The 20626-nt window shown below is 36.9% G+C and overlaps 1 pseudogene; it reads left to right on the plus strand.

The window, feature by feature from the left end:
• Nucleotides 1-4213: 4213 nt before the first annotated feature.
• LOC141504314 (catenin beta-1 pseudogene) lies at nucleotides 4214-13297 on the plus strand (annotated as a pseudogene).
• The last annotated feature ends 7329 nt before the right edge of the window (nucleotides 13298-20626 follow it).

A 20626-nucleotide genomic window follows, 5' to 3' on the forward strand; every position in this document is an offset into this window, starting at 1 on the left:
ACCAAATTTTCCTAAAACCATCTCTATTCACCAGTTCCCACTAGTATGTTCATATTCCATCACAGTCTTCAATCTCTGAGCATTATTTCAGTTTGCCACCACGAAAAGAACTACTATAAGTATTTTTGTACATATTCGTCCTTTTTTAAAAAATCTTTTTGGTTTAGTATACTTAATAGTGGCATTTCTGAGTCAAAGGATATGACAGTTTTATAGCTTTGGGGGCATAGTTTCAAATTATACACCAAAATGATTGGATTAGTTCACAGTTCAACCAACAGTACATTAATGTACCTATTTTTCTACCTCCTCCCCATCTTTTGTCATTTTGCTTTTCTATTATCTTAATCAATCTAATAGATATAAAGTAAGACAAATTGGTCTTCTCTCTTTTACTCATATAGTATTCCATCTCCCATTTCTTTGAGCTGGTCAACCTTCATCCCCAGAATGTATATATATATATTATATTTACTGTTAGCCATAATTCTCTTAGGTTAATGAAATAACAAAAAGTTAGTTTTAACCATGAATTTTTTTCTCTGGGATCTGACCAAATCCATGGGTAAATGGTATCATTAAAGATTCCAATCAAGAACTTAATGAAGAAACAATATTTATAGAAATCTCACAAAGGATAGCAAAATTTTAGTGGCCAACAAGGCAGGTTACACATTAGTGCAAAAAGATCTCATTGATTACTTTATGATTCTTTAATCCATCCATAAGTTCTGTCCTATGTCAGAACTGACAAAGATCCAATTAGCAGGGGCAGCTAGGTGGTGTAGTGGATAAAGCACCAGCCCTGGAGTCAGGAGTACCTGAGTGCAAATCCGGCCTCAGACACTTAATAATTACCTAGCCATGTGGACTTGGACAAGCCACTTAACCCTGTTTGCCTTGCAAAAACCTACAAAGATCCAATTAGCAATCAGACCACTGTCTCCTCTTCTGACTTGATATTTTATGTTGTTATCAGATATTATATAGATATATAAGAATTTATTCAGTCTTTTATAGTAATAATCACACTGGTTTCCTGCCTTCTCAGAATGGTCTTTACTCTGATTGTTGACACAACTGTGAAAGCCCAAACTTGCAGATGCAATTAAAGTGGAACTAGGCTGTTTCAAACAGAAAGAACTTACCCTCAGATTTATAGCTGGAGAGACACAACAGACCTTGTGGAGGGCAGAAGCTAACATTTAGACTTACAAACCCTAATTAGAGGCTAATAAATCAATGTTTTATCAGAAATATAGAATTAGAGTATCAGACTTAAACAATATATACATGTTGTTTATTAAGTTCTTAAGAGTAGGAATTCTTTCATTCTTGTATTCGTACTTCCAGTGCCTAGCACATAGTGCTAATTTGTCCTTCATTCTCAAAGACTACTATGGCATCAAGGGAGGTGGAGCTGTGACAAGCACATGAATTGTATTTCAGTAAGAGGATGCTATGCTAAGTCACCAGCCTCACTTTCTCTCCAGAGCCATCTGGGTCCTGTGACCAGATATAAATCAGGATGCCTGGAGATGGCCCTGGATTTGAGGCAATCAGAGTTAAGTGATTTGCCCAAGGTTACACAGCTTGTGTCAAGTGTCTGAGACTGGATTTGAACTCCCATACTCCTAATTCCAAAGCCAGTGCTCCATCCACCATCTAGCAGCCCTTAACATATAATAGATTCTTATTAAGACATGTTGATCAGTCGATTAATTGGTTGGTTTATGCAGATGAAAGATTAAAGAAAGAAAGTTTGGAAGAAGCCCTTTGGGAATGTGATAAATAGTCAATCAGAGATTAGCAAAAAAAGATTAAGGGGTAATTGTGAAATTGGATAACATGAATTTGTAGTGTAGACTATCTATACCTCTTTGTGACTTCCTCCAGCAATATTCATTGACTCAGAAGTGTAGGAGACAAAACATTAAATGGTGCAATAATCCAGGGTCGAAGATCATTGGAGCATGAACAATGAAAGGACCAGAGAACAAGGGATTCAAGGATATAGGACAATGACTTCTTAAACTGATTAACTATTGAATGGTTAACTACTGTGTTGGGAGAAAAATGAGCTCAGAATAAGGATATTAAACTGGGCCAAATAGAATTATTATGAAGATTAATAGCAGTCTCAGAAAGAAAAAAGTAAAATGGCAAAGTAAGTAAAATCAGAGAGGGGAATTTCATAGTTCAATACCTTAGAAATGAAACAGTTTCAAGAGATGATGAGGTCTAACATGTGATACATCTGTGGGTAAATGAACTAGAATGAAGATATAGGCCAAAGTAATATAAGAATTCGATTATGGGATGATGGGACTTCAGACAAATTATCAACATGAATACTATATTTTCCAAGGAAAAGGGCAGGGTTTCAGTAAAGAAGATGACAACTATAAGCTAGGTGATAAATTCATTGAGGAAGAAGGGAGAGTGACCTAAAGGCTGGTAATTAATAGCAACAAGAATCTAGAAAGAATTATACAATAATTCAAAGTAAAAGAGAAAGGATTCCTGGTCCTGTGCATATCTATAAGTAGAAAGTGAGTAAGAAGAATGAATGAATTAGAAAGGATGGTTTGGGGGCAGCTAGGTGGCACAGTGGATAGAGAACCAGTCCTGGAGTCAGGAATACCTGAGTTCAAATTTGACCTCAGACACTTAATAATTGCTTAGCTGTGCGGCCTTGGGCAAGCCACTTAACCCCATTGCCTTGCAAAAAAAAAAACACCTAAAAAAAAAAAAGAATGGTTTTCTCCTAGTTTAAAGACACAGATTTCAGTTAAACCTCTAGAAGATAGAAATACTAAAAGAGGAAAAGATCAGAATAAAGAGGATCTCATGAACAAGAGATTCTAGAATAGAAATTCTTAACTGGGGGGGGTCTTTATATTTTGATAACTGTATTTCAGTATTAAGTGATTCTCTTTGTAATCCTATGGACTTTATTTTTATGTAGTTAAAAACATCGTAAGTAAAGACTGATGCTTAACCACCATATTGTCAAAGGGGTTCATGACATATTAAAAACCATTGATTACCCCTGTCCTAGAAGAAATGGGTAGAGGAGATTCTATCTTGGGAGCAAGGCTGAACTGATTTTCTGGGGTAGAGAAAAGATAAAGACTTTAGAAAGTTATAAGTCAGGCGTTCTTAACCTGGGATCCACAGACCCCCCCCCCCCCAGGGGTGAGGGACATGGATATATTTTATGAGGTTTGTGAATCTGGGAAAAATTACATCTTTATTTTGATATAATTGATTTCCTTGGTATTCCTATGTTTTATTTTAACATTTAAAAATATTATGTTGAGAAGGGGTTCATAGACCCCATTTTCCTGACTGGAAAAGAGTTAAGAACTTCTGTTATACACTAATAAATTAAGGCAACCCCAAGTATCTAATTAGAATGTTGATGTGATCAGGCTTCTCCAAAATCATTTCCCAAGGTGGAGCTTGCTCACTTGACTAGAGTGGCAAGAGAGAAGGTGGTGCAACCTGCATAGTCCTGGCTGCAGTTAATTATCCTTTCCATCTTGAGCTTGCATCAATCTGTACCACTCCCAAAAGTCCCAGGTTTAACTTCCAACAGCCTGGTATGCTATGGTCCATGGGGTCACAAAGTTGGTCAAGACTAAACAACAAAGGACAAAAATTATTACCAAGCCTCTTACATAAATTCTAAATTAGGAAAGAATTAATTAATCAAATGGAACCTGTAGGCAGCTTTGCAGAGCTATCCAGGAGTCAGGAAGTCCTGGGTTCAGGTGTTGCCTTTGGCTCATATTAGTTGTGTGACCCTGGACAAATGATTTAATCTCTAAATGCCATAGGCAACTCTAAGAATATACAGAGCAGGTACCAATCTGCATTGGTAGAGGGAGTTTCCTTGTAGGAAATTCCCTGCATCTGGTACAGGGAATCACAGGTTCTATCAAATCAAAAGTTCTATCAAAAGCATGGTAGATGCCAAGTATCATTAAACAATTTTTTCTGTTTCAATGTATGTAAAAATATCACTTTGAATAAGAAAGAGAAAGGAAGTGACTGAAAGCAGTTGTCCTAAATAAATCCTTATTTTAAAGTTCAGCCTTCTTTCCATCATATAATGGACCAGTCTGACAAGGGAAGGACACATCTTCCAGAAATGCCTTTGGCCCAAGGCACAGGCACTAATTAAAGGAAAGCAGAAGCTCACTTTGCCATGACACATGGGGCCCAGGTGCAGGTGCTGATTAGATGAAAGCAGAGCTTGTTGTGTGTAGGAGCCAGGGGCAATGAGAAAGGAGAGAAGCATCTAAGGTTATAGCAGTGATTAGCAGATATGGCAGTTAGGGAGGCCAGTAGAACCAGACACAGAGCTGGCATATGGCATCTGGATCATGGGAACCAAAACTTTAAGAGAAACAGGCTTTGAAATGAGGTAGAGATGCTATATATTCAGCAAACTTTTTCAACTGTACCCATGGTGCTGAGACTTGCCCTATGGGTGTTATAAATTAGCATATGAGGAAATGAGAAATTACCCTCTCTAAGAATTGTAAATTCATTTCCTCACTAGATCCAGCTTACAGATAACTCACTTTGTTTTTCTTTACATGTTAAAGTAAATATGCTTTATGTTCCAGTGTTTATTTGTAAATGGTTTCTTCTAGGTTCTCTAGGTGAGAACCAGGAACAAGTCTATTCCTAGGTTTCAGGAAGGTTTCTAAGTTTATCTCAGTAAGATCAAAAAATGAATGATGTCAAAGTTATTAAAGAACATCAATCAGAATGTACTAAGCACTTACTATATGTGTAAGTACTTGAGATACAAAGAGATACAAAGAAAAAGCAAAACAGATCCAGTCCTTAACAGAGGAGATAATATGTACATGAATAGGTGCATACAAAATACACAGAGTAGATGGAAAGTAGACTTAGAGCAGCTGAAAGCACCAGGAAAGACTGAGGTCAACTGGGAGATAGAGGGAAAAGACTCCTTCCTCTAGGAGGTGCATGCTTCACTCTGAAAGGGAAGAACAAAAGAGAGGTAGGTGAGTGAAACCTTTTTACATATCCATATCCTCCTGGGTGTCTTGAGTTATACATGTCTGGAAATTAGCCCCTAAACTCCCATGAGGAAAGGCAGTTTTAAGGACCCTCCAATATTGCTGCTGGCTGAAAGACTTCAGGGGTTCCAGCCAAAAATGCATGGATTTAAAAGACTGACTCTTGACCCAGAAGAATTTAGGAACAACAAAAAACTTCATTTTCATATTACTATGGATATTAGAGTAACAAGGAAATTGAGTAGTGACACAAGTTAGATTTCTTAGGGAAATCATTAGAATTCCTTAGGAAAGTAGTCAAGCTTAGGAAAAAAGTTAGGATAGTTGCAAGTGTATTGTAACTGGGCTGATAACAGTAGTACCCAATAGGGGTAAGACCAGGGTTTATATAGGGTACACAATGGGAAAGAAGTTAAGAAAGACTTGGAGTGGTACTAGGGAAGGATTAAGGAGTGTGCAACTTGCAGACCTGACAGGTCCTGAGGGATTCATTCAGTGTTTTCAAGTGATGTTAGTAAGGTAGGTAGTGTGTTTCAAGTAGTTTCCATAACACTGAACAATGGGATAGAAATAGAAGTGTATAGGTGGGGTCTCAAGTGATTATTTGGAGAATGGAATAGGGTCAGTATTAATATAAAGTCAACTCAGAAAAAGATAAGGTGATTAGAGTTAAATAGATGAGAGGTGTAGCTCAAAGAGCAAAGGTAATTAAGGACATGTGTATAATAGTAGCTTAAAGACAATTCTTTCAAAGGCAGGGATCCATTTTTAAAAATATTTTGTTTAAGGTTTTGAGTTTTACATTTTTCTCCCTCTATCTTTTCCCTCCCCACTCCCCCTGAAAGAAAGCAATCTAATATAGAGTATATATGTAAAGAAGAATCAAATTAAAATGGGAAAAAAATTAGAGAGAAAAAAGTCATAATACATTAAACAACTTTAAAAATTGAAGATAGTAAGCTTTGGTCTGTATTCAAACTTCACAGTTCCTTCTCTGGACATGGATAGTATTTTCCATCATAAGTCCTTTAGAATTGTTTTCAATTATTGTACTGCTGAAGTGAACAAGTCCATCCAAGTTGATCATCACCTAGTGTTGCTGTTAGGGCATTCTTCTGGTTCTATTCACTTCCCTCAACATCAGTTTTTCTTATAGAATAATAACATTCTATCACATTCTTACACTACAATTTGTTCAGCTATTCCCCAAAGGATGGGCATACAGTTATCCATTGTTTTGTCGATAAGGACTAATCTTATGCCTGGGGGCAAGGACCTACTAAATCTTTGCGGGGGGGGGGGGGGGGGGGGGCAAATCATTTCAATGGAGTTCAGTGACCTCATCATTTGAGTTGGATAAGAATTCCAGGTGAGTCAGATCATAACTCAAATTTATATCTGAGAAGAATCCACAGAGCTAGAACATGGCATCATATTCCTAATATCATGGTCTTCTTTGAGAACAAAGGACAAGGGGCAGCTAGATGGCACAGTGGTTAGAGCACTGGCCCTGGAGTCAGGAGTATCTGAGTTTTAAATCTGGTCTCAGACACTTAATAATTAGCTAACTGTGTGACCTTGGGCAAGCCACTTAACCCCATTGCCTTGCAAAAAAAACCCGAAAAAAAAAAAAGAAAGAGAACAAAGGACAAACAACAAGTGAAGGGGATAAAGCAAGCACGAGTTGTGTGTTGTTCTAGCCATAAATGCTTCCTACTCCTAAGTCTCCTTGCTATGGTTTTGTAAGTTTATGCTATCTGCCGTGGAAACCACATGCATAGGTGAGAGTTGTTTCTGATTTGTAGACAGACTATTCTTATAATTTATCTTTGGTTTATTAAATATTTCTGATTAAGAATCAATGGGAAGTAGGGGCAGCTAGGTGGCACAGTCGATAGAGAACCTATCCTGGAATCAGGAGGACCAGAGTTCATATCTGACCTCAGACCCTAATTACCTAGCTGTGTGACTTTAGGCAAGTCATTGCTTTGGAAAAAAAGACTCAATGGAAGGCTCATCTTTTTTCAGCAATAAAAGATGCAAGATAATTACAAAGACTTTATGGAAAATGCTATCTGCATCAAGATAAAGAATGGATGGACTCTGAATACAGATTGATTTTTATTTTTCTTTGTTTTTTTCCCTTTTGGTTTGTTTGTTCTTTCACAACCATGATTAATACAGAAATGTTTGACATAATTGAACACATTTAATTTATGACAAATTACTTGCCATTTTTTAGAAGGGGGAAGGGAGGGAGAAAAATTTGGACTCAAAATCTTGTAAAAATGAATGGTGAGGGGCAGCTAGATGGCGTAGTGGATAAAGCACCGGCTCTGGAGTCAGGAGTACCTGGGTTCAAATCCGGTCTCAGACACTTAATAATTACCTAGCTGTGTGGCCTTGGGCAAGCCACTTAACCCCGTTTGCCTTGCAAAAACCTAAAAAAAAAAAATGAATGGTGAAAATTGTCTTTATATATATAATTGCAAAAAATAAAATACAGTGGCATCTCAATACTTGTCATTAAGTTGTTCTGGAACTCGACAAGAGATGAAAATGATGAGTAGGGAATGAATTTTTTCCATAAGAAATGATGTAATTAGAAAATTATTCTCTCAAGAGCCTGTTTCTTGTGTTACCAGGAAAGGTCACTCATCCCCCAGAAAAACTCACAGTGGCAGTTCAATCCTATATTTGGCTAATATTAAGGGTATGTCTTTAAGCTAAAATTAAGTAATGAGATTGTTTTATAATATAGAACCTTTAAACTAAATAGATATGCGTAAAAAAGCAATTAATAAATAAAATGTACCTTTACCTGACTGAGAGGAGTTCCTGGCATAATGTTATTTGTCCTTCAGTTTACTGTGTAAAATCACAGGTTTCACTTTCTCTTCTGGAGTCATCTGAGTATGAGGTCATAGATATGAATCAGGACAACTGAAAATGGCCTTGGATGCAAGTGGGAGACTTTGGTCTTTTAAAATGAAGGTCTTTCCCAGGTCACAGTTTACCTGAGGCAATGCCCATGTCTTTAAGTTAAGTTAACTAATTAATTAGAGAGAAATGAGACAAAGAGGCCAAAAATGGCTACTTTTACTGAGTCAAAAAAAAATTAAACTGGGAGGCAAGATGCTCAGGGTTCCTCAGTGATTAAGGCAGGTAAGAAAGGAAGCAAAGAATAGCCTCTTTTAAATAGTAAAAAAAAAAAAAAAAAAAAAAAAAAAGGAAATCTGGGAAGGGAGATCCTCCTGGTTTCTGGTCAAAACAAAAATTATTGTTACTTATATTCACTCTGAAGTAAGCAATGAGAAAATGGGTTTAGCTTGGGGTTCTTTCTACACTATTTATGCATTCCCTGAGACTGGGGGTTGGACTTCTGTTTCATCGAGAGGGGCTCTGAGTGGCAAGCAAGGGACAAATGACAAAGCTGTGTCATGACTTGTGCAAGTTCTATGATGAGTCTCCTGCAAGTGCAGAAAGCTAAAACATTTTTTCATCAAAATACGACCAGGAACAGGTTTGATGAGTTCTGAAGCCCACAAGTATAGAAGTACCACTGTATTATTGAAAAAAAAAAAGGAGTTAATGGAGTACAAACTATATAGGATTTGAGTGGGGAGAGGCTTAAAACAGGGAGACCAAATAGTTGATTATTATAATAGTTCAAGTAGCATGTGATAAGAACCTGAACTAGTATTGTGACTATATGTGCAGAGAGCAAAGGATGTATATGAGAGATACCATAAAGATAGAAAGGATAAGATTTGATTAGGGAGAGTGAAGAATCAACGATGATACAAAGAAACCTAGGTAAGTGGAAAGATAAGCAGAGTTTGGAAGATGAAGGTTTTTGAACCATGTTTTTGAACATGTTGAATTTGAGATGTGTCCAGGATACCCAGCTCAATATATCTAATGGGCAGTAGATTGTTGTTATTGTCTGTCCTTTCTCCTCTAAGAGGATCAGGGTAGTTAGTAACCTAGACAGGAGAGAGATTATAACTATATATAAGTATTGTTTCCATATTGCAGGCAAATGCAATCTGGAAAATCCTCATAAGATTTTGGGGGTTTCCCTTTGTACCAGAAACAAAGTCTGAATTTTTTCTTCCATAGGGAGTTTATAGTATTTTATTATAAAATTCAGGTTGATATTATACAATTCTTTTCATATATTTTATGCATTTATGAGTTTCTATACCTTTTCTTTGTTATCTGTTGGCCTTTGAATGTTGTCTGTGGCTTCCACAAAGCTCCCAAAAAATTCCCATTTAATTTTTTATGCTAACTTGTGACAATGTTAAAGGAATAGCTGTAAATAGACCTGGGAGTCATCAACATAGAAATGATCATAAAAACTCAGGGGTAGGGGCGGCTAGGTGGTGCAGTGGATAAAGCACTGGCCCTGGAGTCAGGAGTACCTGGGTTCAAATCCTGTCTCAGACACTTAATTACCTAGCTGTGTGGCCTTAGGCAAGCCACTTAACCCCATTTGCCTTGCAAAAACTTTAAAAAAAAACTCAGGGGTAGAGGGGGAAGAGAGGGGATGAAGGCAGGGAGATTGCAAAGTAGGGCAGAGAGCAGTTTATGTGGATACCAATAGAGAGAATACAGCTAAAGAGAAAAAGGCCCAGGACCAGCATTATGGTAGAACCATATTTAGTTTCTCTGATAGGGATATTGAAAGAGCAAAAGAAACTGGGAAGCCATAGCCAAACAAGGTAAACTAAGGGAGCGCAGTGTCACTAAAACCCAGAGAGGAAGTCAGTTTCTAGGAGTGTTGCTGGAAAGGGGGATAGCTGTGGTTCATTTAGTGAGGAAATCACAGAACTCTAACTCAGGGAGGTGAGAAAGGCTTGACTTCAATTTTCAGGTTGCACAAACATTTCATAGATTACTACAAAAGTTCACAAGTTACTAAGAAGGTTTTTGGAGAAGCAGCAAGATAAGTTTCAGTATTAACTAAAAGGTCAGACTGATTACCAGAAGCTGAGGGAAAGAAGGGGTAAAATGAAGGCAGGAAATCACTGATCCCTAATAAGGGAAAGTAGTCACATGGGAAGCAAGCTTAGGTACTTCAGTGAGGTGAAGATGAGTTTCTAAGAGGGAAATAAAGTTAAGCAAAAAGAGACAATTACAAGCTAGAAAAGGTGAGTTTCTAAAGAGTAGTTTCTAAGGAGACAGTCAAGTTAAAAAAGATAGCTATGAGCTGGGGAAAAGGTGAGTTTCTAAGATATGGGATTACATGAATCCAGCTTAGAGAAAGGAAGGGGAGATGAAAACAGGCAGCAACCCTGAAGTCAGAAGGACCCAAATTCAAATCCAATCTTAGAAACTTGACACTAACTGTGTGACCCTGGGCAAGTCACTTAATCCTGACTGCCTCATATATAGGGCTGTCCCAGTAGTCCTTCATATCTAGCTATTGGACCCAGATGATTCCTGAGGGAAAAGTGAGACTGGTGAATTACTATAGCATTCTCTCACACAAATCCAATTCACTTACTTGTCACAATATTACCTAGATGTCATGGTCTTCAAGAATGAAGGCCCGACTTCACTTAACTAGGAGTTAAGTACCTGGGTATGTTGGGGGGGGGGTGTAAAGTATGAGAGAAAGCAATCCATTCTTCACTTAACAAGGGGTTAAGTACCTGGGGGGGGGGGTAAAGTGTGAGAGAGAAAATAGGCCCTTCTTCACTTAACCAGGGGTTAAGTATGTATGTGTGTGTGTGTGGGGGGGGGTAAAATGTGAGAGAAAATTGGCTTGGGGGAGGGGCACAATTGTTCAAGAAATGCTCTGGCTTTGGATGATACTTTGGTTCATGAGGAATACTCATTAGGAAAATTTAATGGGGATGGAAAAGGATATATCTTTTTCTCGGCAGTACATGGTACCTTCACCAAAATTGACCATGAATCAGGTCACAAAAACCTTTTAATCAAAAGCAGGAAGGCAGAAATAATAAATACACACCTCTCAGACCATGACAATAAAAATTACATGTAAAAAAGGGTCATGGAAAGATAAAACAAAAACTAATTGGATATAAATTCATCTTAAACAATGGGTGTATTGAGCTGGCTAGGTGGTGCAGTGAATAGAGCACCAGCCCTGGAGTCAGGAGTACCTGAGTTCAAATCTGGCCTCAGACACTTAATAATTGCCTAGCTGTGTGGCCTTGGACAAGCCTTGCATTGCCTTGAAAAAAATCTAAAAAAAAGGGGTGTATCAAACAGCAAATGATAGAAAAAAATTAATAATTATATCCAAGAAATGATACAAATGAAACCTCATACCAAAATTTATGGGATGCAGCCCAGGTAGTTTTGAGTGGAAATTTTCTATCTTTAAATGCCTATATGAATAAAACAGAGAAAGAAAAGACAAATGAATTGGGTATGCAATTAAAAAGCTAGAAAAAGAACAAATTAAAGATTCTCAATTAAATACCAAATTAGAAATTCAGAAAATCAAGGAAGAGCTTAATAAAATTGAAAGCAAGAAAACCATTGATCTCATAAATAAAACTGAGTAGGTTTCATGAAAAAAACAATAAAATAGACAAACCTTTGGTTAATCTGATTAAAAAAAGGAAAGAAGATAAGTAAATTACCAATATCAAAACTGTAAAGGGTGAACTGACCATCAGTGAGGAAGAAATTAGAGAGATAATTCAGAGCTACTTTGCCAAACTCTATGTCAATAAATTGGACAACTTGAGTGAAAAGAATGAATGTTTACAAAAATACAAACTGCCCAGATTAACAGAAGAGGAAATAAATAATTTAAATAATCCCATCTCAGAAAAAGAAATTGAGGAAACTATCAATAAACCCCCTAAGAAAAAGTCTCCAAGTCTAGATGGATTTACAAGTGAATTCTATCAAACATTTAAGGAACAATTAATTCCTATTCTATATAAACTATTTAAACACAATAGGAGTGGAAAGAGTTCTGCCCAAACTCCTTTTATAGCACCAACAATGGTGCTGAACCTTAAACCAGGAAGAACCAAAACAAAGAAAATTATAGATCAATCTCCCTAATGAATATTGATGCGAAACTTAAATATAATTTTAGCAATGACACTTACAACAAGTTATTATTAGGATAATACAACATGATCAGGTAGGATTTATACCAGGTAGATAGGGATAGTTCAACACAGAGCTGTCTGCTCTAGTAACAAACCAGCTATTGTGGAAGCTGGTGGAATGCAAGCTTTAGGACTTCACCTTACAGATCCAAGTCAACGTCTTGCCCAGAATTGTCTCTGGACCTTAGGAATCTTTCAGATGCTGCAACTAAACAGGAAGGAATGGAAGGTCTTCTAGGGACTCTGGTTCAGCTTTTAGGCTCAGATGATATCAACGCTGTCACCTGTGCCGCTGGCATCCTTTCTAACCTCACCTGCAATAACTACAAGAACAAAATGATGGCGTGCCAAGTTGTTGGAATTGAAGCTCTCGTTCGCACTGTTCTTCATGCTGGTTCTAGGGAGGATTTCACAAACCTGCCATCCCTGCACTCTGTTGTTTGACCTGCAGACACCAGGAGGCTGAAATGGCTGAAAATGCTGTCGCCCCCCTTATGGACGCCCCGTGGTGGTGAAGCTTTCACATCCACCATCTCATTGGCCTCTGATAAAGGCTACTGTTGGTGTCATCCGAAAGCTTGCCCTTGCCCAGCAAATCACGCACCTCTAGGTGAGCAGGGCGCGGTTCCCGGTTAGTCCAGCTGTTGGTGCGAGCGCACCGGGACACCCAGCGCCGGACCTCAATGGCTGGGACCCAGCAGCAGCTTGTGGAGGGAGTTCGTAAGGAAGAAATTGTGGAAGGCTGCACCGGGGCCCTTCACAATCGAACCATCATCAGGGCCCTAAACCCCATTCCACTGTTTGTGCAGCTGCTGCGTTGCCCTGTGGAGAGCATCCAGAGTGCTTGCGGGGTGCTCTGTGAACTGGCTCAGGACAAGGAAGCCCTGAAGCGACTGACGCTCCTCTCGAAACCAGCTTGTGGGGGCCCACGCAAGCTGCAGTGTTGCTCCGGATGTCTGAGGATAAGCCACAGGACCACAAGAAGCGTCTCAGCTGACCAGCGCCCTCTTCAGAACCGAACCGATGACTTGGAAGGGGACTGCTGATCTTGGACTTGACATTGGTGCCCAAGCAGAACCCCTGGGTTACCGTCAGGATGATCCTAGCTATCCTTCTACTCACCATAATTAAACATAACAATAACAAAACCAACAGAAATCATATGATTATCTCAAGAGATGCTGAAAAAACCTTTGATAAAATACGACATCCATTCCTATTAGAAACACTAGAAAGTTTAGGAATAAATGAAGTTTTCCTTAAAATAATAAATAATTTTGATCTAAAAATCAACGAATATTATATGTAATGGCAATAAATTCAGAGCATTTTCAGTAAAATCAGGGGTCAAACAAGGATGCCCATTATCATCATTAGTATTCAATATACTCTTAGAAATGCAATAAGAAAACAAAAAGAACTTGAAGGAATCAGAATTGGCATTGAGTAAGAAAAACTTTCACTCTTTGCAGATGATATGATGATATAGTTAAAGAACTTGAAAAAATCATCTTAAAAACTCCTTGAAACAATTAACAAATTCAGCAAAGTAACAGGATTTAAAATAAACCCACAACCATCAGCATTTCTATATATATGCACAACAAAGCCCAAGAACAAGAGCTGGAAAGAGAAATTCCATTTAAAATAACTGTAGACAAAGGGTGGCTAGGTGGCAGTGGAGAGAGCACCAGCCCTGGAGTCAGGAGTACCTGGGTTCAAATCCAGCTTCAGACACTTAATGATTACCTAGCTGTGTGGCCTTGGGCAAGCCACTTAACCTCATTTGCTTTGCAAAAAACCTAAAAAATAAAATAAATAAAATAACTGTAGACAACATTAAACACTGGGGAATCTACTTCCCAAGAAAAACCCAGAAACTGTGTGAACACAATTATAAAGCATTTCTCATTCAGTTAAAGTCAGATCTAAATAACTGAAAAAATGTCAAATGCTCATGGTTAGGTCAAGCTAATATAATAGAAATGATAATTCTACCTAAATTAAATTACTTATTCAGTGCCATATCAATCAAACTACCAAATAACTACTTTACTAAACTAGAAAAATAGTAACAAAATTCAATAGCAATAAAAGGGCAAGATTAGCAAGGGAACTGATGAAAAAAAAATATAAAGGAAGGTGGTCTAGGTCTACCAGATCTAAAACTATACTATAAAGCAGCAGTCATCAAAACTGCCTGGTACTGGTTAAGAAATGGATTAATGGATCAGTGAATTAGGATAAGTTCAAAAGTAACTGCAGTAAATGACTAAAGCAATCTACTATTTGACAAATCCAGACATCAGCTTCTGGGATAAGAACTCACTATTTGACAAAAATCTTTGGGGAAACTGGAAAATAGTATGTCAAAAACCTGGCATAGACCCAAATCTCACACCCTATACCAAAATAAGGTCAAAATGGGTACAGGATTTAGACATAAAGGGTGACACCATAGATAAATTAATAGACCAAGAAATATTTTATCATATCTATGGAAAGGGGATAAATTTATGACCAAACAAGAATTAGGGCATATAATAAACTGCAAAATAAATGATTTTGACTATATTAAATTGAAAATTTTTTGCACTAATAAAATCAATGCTGCCAAAATTAGAAGGAAAGCAGAAAGCTGGGAAACAATCTTCATAACCAAGAATTCTGATAAAGGTCTCATTTCTAAATTAGAGAATTGCATCAAATTTATAAGGTTAAAAGTCATTCCCCAATTGACAAATGGTCAAAGGATATGAATAGATATTTTCAAATAAAGAAATTAAAGCTATACATATAATCATATGGAAAAAAGTTCCAAATCATTACTGATTAGAGAAATGCAAATTAAAACAACAATGAGGTTATCATTTCACACCTATCAGATTGGCCAAGATGAGAAAAAGGGAAAATGATCAGTGTTGGAGAGGTTGTGGGAGGATTGGGACATTGATGCATTGCTGGTGGAATTGTGAGTGGACCCAACCATTCTGGAGAGCAATATGGAACTATGCCCAAAGTGCAATAAAACTGTTCATACCTTTTGATACAGCAATTCCAATTCTAGGTCTAAATCCAGAAGAAATTTTTAAAATGAGAAAAGTCCTACATGTTCCAAAATATTCATAGCAGCCCTTTTTGTAGTGGCAAAGAATTGGAAATTGAGGAGATGATCATCAATTGGGGAAATGGCTAAATAAGTAATGGTACTTGAATACTATGGAATATTATTGTTCTATAAGAAACCATAAATGGTTGGACTCTAGAGAAGCATGGAATGACTTACAGGATCTGATGCTGAGCAAGGGGAGTAGAGCCAAGAGAACAATGTACACATCAACAACATTATGAGATATTCCACCTGAATAGAAGCACCTCCTCTCAGGAGTTCAGAGAGCTAGGACAACTGTATTAAATCAGCTATGGACAATGTTATCTCCATCCAGAGGAAGAAAAATAAAACAAAACAAGTGATTAATAAATTTGCTGAGTAGTTGATTTTTGGTTGTATTACAAGTTCCTTTCACTTCCAGATCCTGTAAAATAGAAGCTTCCTAGTTTTGTGTGGTTAAGTCCTGGCTGTGACTCTTTAGTATTTAATTTTTTTTTCTTTCTGACTACTTGTAGTATTTTTTTCCTTGACCTAATAATTCTGGAGTTTGGCTGCAATATTCTTTTGAGTTTTCATTTTGGGACTTTCAAAAGGTGAATAGTGTATTCTTTTAATGACCAATTTACCCTCTGGTTCTAATATATGAGGGCAGTTTCCTTGATGATTTCTCGAAAGATAATTCCCAGGCTTTTTTTTTAATCTTGGCTTTCAGGTAGTTCAGTAATTCTTAAATTTGCTCCTGGATTTATTTTCCAGATGAATTTTTTTTTCCAATGGAGTATTTTACATTTTCTTCTATTTTAACATTCTTTTGATTTTGACTGATTTTTTTACAGAATACCTAGTTTCCACTTGCCTAATTCTAATTTTTAAGGGATTATTTTCTTCAGTTAATTTTTGTACTTCCTTTTTCATTTAACCAATTCTACTTTTTAAGGAGTTATTTTCTTCAGTGGATTTTTTTCCTATTTGATCAATTGTATATTTTAAGGAATCATTTTCTTCATTCAATTTTTGACTCTTTTATTTCTTTTCCTAGTTTTCTTATATCTCTCATTTGATTTTTAAAATCCTTTTTATGCTTTTCCAAGGCAACTTTTTGAGTTTGAGACCAATTAATATTTTTCTTTGAGGCTTCACATGTAGACTTTTTGACATTGTTATTCTCTTCTGACTTTGTGTTGGATCTTCTCTGTCACCATAGTAGCTTTCTATGCTAAAGGCTCTTTTTTTTTAAGGTTTTTGCAAAGCAAATGGGGTTAAGTGGCTTGCCCAAGGCCACACAGCTAGGTAATTATTAAGTGTCTGAGACCGGATTTGAACCCAGGTACTCCTGACTCCAAGGCCGGTGCTTTATCCACTACGCCACCTAGCCGCCTCTTAAAGGCTCTTTTCTATTTTTTTTTGTTGTTGTTGTTGTTCATTTTTTAGGTTATTTTGTGACTTTTAAAATTGAGCCTTACTTCCCGACACAGGGAGTACTGTCCCAGGTTTCTGGGTGTTGGGCCATAGGCCTGCTCCCTAGCTTTCTGAATCAAGGTGCTAGTGGCTTTCCCACTGTCGTGGAGTCACCTGGTCTAGTCATGCTTGTTGTTCCAGGGTCAACAGTTTGCTTTCTGGGCCTAGATATCTAGAAGCTGTCCCACTGTGCCAGAATGGAGGGGCCTCATTTCCTGATCCGTGCTGTGGCCCATTGCTGACTTGTCTGGACATCATCTGCACTAGGCTATGCTCCCCTTTTATCCAAGGGAGACAGGCTTTTTTTTGATGTCCTTCTAAGTTATCTTAAGCTGAAAAATTGTTTCATTCCATTGCTCCAGAATCCATTTAGAGAATTGATTTAACATTGCTTTGGAGGAAACTGGGGAGAACTTAGGCAACTTCCTCACTTTTCTCCATCATCTTGGTTCTGTCCTTTCCTATATAAATTGTACTTCTGATTCTGCTCACCTTATTTTGTATCAGTTCACATAAGTACTCTTAGATTTCTTAGATCTACTTCTTTTGTCCTTTCTAGTAATTCAATAATAATCCATCACATTCATCTATCATAATTTACTCACCCATTCCCCAAATGATAGATACCCCTTTAGTTTCCAGACTCTTTACTATAACAAACAATAATATTATAATTTTTTTGTATATTTTATCTTTTCTCTATTTTTTTGCTCTCTTTGGGTTTAGAATTTGATAACACTGAGTCAAAGGATATTCAGTTTGGTGATATTGAAGATATAATTCCAAATACCTTTCTAGAATGTCTAGAACAATTACAGATCCATAATAGTACATCATGTCTTTTTTTTCCTGCCAGGTCTCCAAAAATATCATTTTCCTTTTTTTTGTCATCTTTGTCTGTTCGTTAAATGTGAGTTAAACTCTGAGATTCTGATTATTAACAAGTAATTAGGAACATTTTTTCACAAGTCTATTGATTATTTGGATTTCTTTCTTTGAGAACTACCTGTTCATAATCTTTTTATTATCTAACTTTTAGGGATGACTGTCATTTGCATAAGGGAATAAATTCAGACTTTTAGTTGAGTAAATTACTGCAAAAAAAATTTTTTTATCTCAGTTAACTATTCTCTTCCCTTAGAAGAAGAGGATTTCAATTGATTAGAAGAGAGTAGGAAAATACAGGGTACCACTGGATAATCGTAAATAGTACAGTATGACTATAATACAGAATACATGAATGAGAATAGTGTGAAAGAAAGATATAAAGATAAACTGAAGCCAGATTGTAGAGAGATTTGAATGCTAAATCAATGAGTTCATGTACTATAGGTAACAGCAACTTGTTAAAAGTTTTTTGGGCACAGATTGATATGATCAGATCTATGTATTAGAAAAATCAGCCAGGTTACCTGATAAATGTGGTCCTCTTTCCCTCCATTTGAAAATCTCTGGTTAGCTAAGTGGAGTGTGAAAACTCATCAGGCCTTTAGAACATCAGTCCAAGTCCAAAGGGCCTTATTCTATGTGAATTGGTCGGTTTATGTCCTTAGTTGACCATAAAGTCATTGGCAATAAGTCATCAAAGTATCTTCACTCCCTGGGTCAGTGAAGTCTTAGGGACAACTTCCTTACCTTTGGGAAAATTAACCTAACTGACATGGGAGGGGGGGAAACCCATGATGGACATTGACTCTATGGTTAAATGTAAATATAAGCAACTCTAAAAGTATTTCATATCTCTACCTGGAAATAATAAATACATCAAAATGTTCATTGAATTCATTCTTTTTTTTATTCAACTCACACTTGAAGGCCTATAATATGCCAGCTAATTGGGGATTCAGAGATGAGAGTGTATTTCAAGATGTGATCACTGTTTTCACAGAGTTCACCTATATCATTGTGAATCAAAATAAGAGTAAGATATATTTAACTGTCACCCACAGAACTGCCTCTTTCTACAGGAGTGACTAAGCCTCATTTTCAATCAAGATGAATTATTTTTGGAAAAGAAACATGACTTCCCATTTCTTTTTTTAGGTATAATACTTTTTAAAAATTAATTTTTAAAATTCTTAAAATATATGCTTTAGTATTTATAAAGAGAAATCATCATATTCAAAAAACATATTCTCCAACCATGAATAGTCGAATAAACACAAGTCGGAGGTATCAAACCCAGTGATGTCAGGAAATCTGAGTTTGTTGTTCCTATAGCAACATAAATTCATTTCCTTTCCATGCCATAAATTGATAATATAAAGATTTGGTGCTACTATCACGTGGAGAAAAAAATTACTTTTTAGCCTTCTCTGCCTATGCACATTTCCATGTGCAAATAACCATAAATGTATATTGTTGTGGTTTTGTGGACAATGAAAAAGCTTCTTCTCAGGGTTGTGGTAATTAGAAACGTGGTGTGAAACTGTCCTTCAACACTTACCTCCTGCCTGATTTTTGACTAATTTTTTAAAACAGAAAAGAAAAAAAAAACAATTCAGCTTCTAAGAGCATAGATACAGGAGTACCTGCTGTCTCTCTTTCCTCAGCAACGCCCTCAAACTGAATAGTGACTGTGAAAATAAAAAGCAACCCTTTATTTATGTGCAAAAAAATCAACAGTTACCACAGATAAATATAACCATAGATTCTCAAAGTTAGAAGGTACCTCAAGGATCAGTTAGATGAACTGGAATACTTTCTAAAACCTCCCTAGCAAGTACTCAGTTTCTGAAAGGGAAGAATCTGATGATGATGATGATGTTGATGTTTGTCCTTTGTTTTTGAAGACCATGACATCAAGGAGGTGATGCCATGACAAGTATATGAATTAGGTTTCAGTGAGGGGTGCTGTGCTAAGTCATCAGTCTCACTTTCTCCTCCAGAGTCATTTGGGTCCAATAGCCAAATATGAATCAGGATGACTAGAGATGACCCTGAATGTGATGCAGTCAGATTTATGTGAGTTGCCCAAGGTCACATAATTAGTAAATGTCAAGTATATGAGACTGAGTTTTGTTTGGGGAGTGGGGCAAGAAAGGGTTTCTTTTTTTCCCCTCTCTTTCTCATTAACCATAGCATCTAATATAGGAACCACATACCCAGAAAAAGACATCACATCTAGTGGGCACAGTTGAGGGAGAGATCCACAATAAAAACAGACATGAATATAGAGAAGTTATCATTTGATGCCAGAAGTAGCTTCCAGGAGTAGAACCCTTAGCAGAAAAAAGAAAAGCAACTATGGACTTGAGAGAGAGCTAACTCTATCTATTGAGCATTGAATTTTGTCAAGATTCCAGGAGAGAAAAGTTTTTGAGACTTTGCAGTGTCATAAGACCATGTGTGCCTCAAAATAATTGTACTCCATTTGATCTTACTCTTCCTTAAGATTTTATGTGTATTTGTGGAGAATGCACCTCAGAATAAGAGAGGAATGTTTTGTAGCTACTAATCTTACTCTGCCAAATTAACATTTCTGCTAAAGCTCATTTTAACAGACTATTGTTGGGAAATTCACTGGTAGGGGCTCATATGTATGACTTCAATAATGCAAATAAAAAGCACACTGAAACAAAATCAAATGCCAGGGAATAGATGAGGATATTTACCTTCTTTGTTTCCCTGGAGACCTAAGGGACCATGAGAAAGTTGCCCTTATTTAGCCCTATAAGCTACCCTAGAGCATATTGTAGAAGTTGCCTTCTGAAATACAACCAAAAACTAAGATTTTGAAGTGGGTAAGCAGTCAGGAGGAGTGGGGTTATAAATGTAATGGAATGTTATTATATAGAATAAAAGAGGATGAAAGTAACGAAAAGCAAAATAACCTTGACAATGTAAATTAACAGACTGCTAAAAGGAAACCAAACTGAGTAAATGAAAAA

This window comes from Macrotis lagotis, chromosome 1, assembly GCF_037893015.1.
Source record: "Macrotis lagotis isolate mMagLag1 chromosome 1, bilby.v1.9.chrom.fasta, whole genome shotgun sequence".
NCBI classification, from domain to species: Eukaryota; Metazoa; Chordata; class Mammalia; order Peramelemorphia; family Peramelidae; genus Macrotis; species Macrotis lagotis.